A 2,440-nucleotide genomic window follows, 5' to 3' on the forward strand; every position below is an offset into this window, starting at 1 on the left:
ATGTCTACATGGCAAAGTTTTCTCAGATTGCAGATTCCTTAAAAGTCTTTGGAAATGATAGGGGGAATATTAGTCTGGATCTTAAAACTGAAACATATTGAACTCAAGATAAACTTCAATGAGACTAAATTTCAAAATATTTAGTGGAAAATCCCAGAAATAAACAATTTATAAGTATTAAATTGTATGCAATTCCGACTGTCATGATAAAATTTTGAGCCATCTTGCTTTGCCCCACATGAGACGTGAATCATCCCTTTTTCCATAGTATCCAAGCTCCATACACTCCATGCCCCTTAGTCACTTAGCCCTCTCAGTTATCAGATGGCTATGAGAGAGACAGAGACAGAGAGAGAAAGAGATACAAATACAGACATAGACACAGACACAGACACAGAGACACAGACACAGAGACACAGACACAGACACAGACACAGTCACAGACACAGACACAGATACAGACACAGACACAGACACAGACTACATTCACATAATTTTTATTACATTATATTATTAAATTACTCTATTTTATTACTGCTGTTAATCTTTTACTGTGTGCCTGGTTTATAAATTAAACTTTATCATATGTATGTATGTATAGGAAAAAACATAGTATATACAGGGTCTGGTACTATCTGAAGTTTTAGGCATCCCCTGGGGGTGTTGAAAAATATCTTCCATGAACAAGGGGGGACTACTGTGTAAATTAATTAAATCTACAGATCATTAAATCTAATAATGGTGATTCTTCTGATCTATAAACATGTTATCTTTTTCTACTTAGGTTTTATTTAATTTCTCCTAGTAACTCTATTTAATTTTCAGAATATATGCCTTATATACATTTAGTTAACTTTACCCCTAAGTATTGAATATTTTTTATGTTATTGAACATAATATTTTTAATTGAATTTCAAGTTTATTATTATTATATAGAAATAGAATAAATGTTTAAATTGAACTTGAATGTGTGCTAAATTTTGTCAAATATCTTTTCTGTACTTGAGATAAGCATAAACTTGTTTTTTCCTTGGTTGACCTCACAGATTGCAAGGACCTTGTCAGCTTACAGTCCCTTATTTTTTTAATTTTTACACCTACGACACCTGGTCTTCCTAGATGGTCTCCCATCCAAATACTAACCAGATCTGACCCTGCTTAGCTTCCAGGATCAAATGGGATCGGGCTTGTTCAGGGTAGCATGGCTGTAGACTGATTTTCGAATTCTAAATTGACCTTGCATTCCTGAGACAAACTTACACATTTTAAACTTTACATTGTTGTTTACTAGGTTTTATTGTATTGTTAAAAATAGTGTTCTCTTTTATTCCATCACTTAGTTAAGTTCTTGGAATAGTTGAATCCTCTTGAGGCTTCATTTTAAGTGTTTTAGGGCAAGCCCAGAGTAGCTTTTAGTCTATGGTTAATTTTGTCCCACAACTAAGGTGATATTCTGAGAATTCTATTTTTCTCATTTATTACAAATTTTTGCAATGCTGATTTGCGGAATCCTGACCTATTCTTCAATATGTCTGTCTATTCCATTCTAGTAGTTCTTTTCCTGTAAATTCCTCTCACACAAGGATAGATCAGCCAAAGGGGACCATTCTTCAGAACATGATGATTTGAGTTTAGTGGCTTTGATCAAGACAAAGTAGCATAAGGAATTAGAGAAAAAGTTTCCATATTTTGAAAAGATATACATTATGTTCTCTTTGATGCTAATTTAAAATACATATTTAACTTCCAAATATAATTTCCTGTTATTATTCAAAGGTCATGACACCATATAAAGACTAAGAACAACCAGTAAAGTCATTATAAATAATGTATTTTTCCTACATCAAAAACCTATGCAAATATTCACTTTCAGCCTAAAAATTATTTATATTTAATATTTTAAGTTAATTAATTTGCATATGATTAAATAATTTTGCTCATTATATTTAATACAAATAAAATTTCCTCTTTTCCAGGAGTAAATATGAAATAATTCAGTGAGCTACAGGAATTTCTCAAGATCTGCTAAACAATTCCAATAATGCAAGCTGACATTCACTGAGCTTTTACTATGTGCCAAGAACTTTACGTACATTATTGTGTTGTAATGGGAAGAATTTTGGAGTTGATGCAAAGTATTTGGTTTTACTTCTCAGCTCTGTCAGCTTCTATGTGTCAATGGGAAAATTCACACAAGGTTCTCAAGCCTTTGTTTACTTATTTATAAAGTGAGAATGGGGAGAAATGACACCCAGAGTATCTGACCACCAACGTGATGTGAAAACCCTTCTAAAACCCTATAACATAATACTATCTTTGAAGACATGCTATTGTGACATTTACATACTCCCTTTGATATTCACATTATATACAAGGATATTTTTATTTCATTACATATACTGCATAACATATATTTCATTATATATGTATGTATTTGCAT

At 31.9% G+C, this 2,440-nt stretch overlaps 1 pseudogene; it reads right to left on the minus strand.

The window, feature by feature from the left end:
- Nucleotides 1-1,094: 1,094 nt before the first annotated feature.
- LOC111734973 lies at nucleotides 1,095-1,213 on the minus strand (annotated as a pseudogene).
- Between the last annotated feature and the right edge of the window lie 1,227 nt (nucleotides 1,214-2,440).

The sequence above is a fragment of the Pteropus vampyrus genome, unplaced genomic scaffold, assembly GCF_000151845.1.
Source record: "Pteropus vampyrus isolate Shadow unplaced genomic scaffold, Pvam_2.0 Scaffold10764, whole genome shotgun sequence".
NCBI classification, from domain to species: Eukaryota; Metazoa; Chordata; class Mammalia; order Chiroptera; family Pteropodidae; genus Pteropus; species Pteropus vampyrus.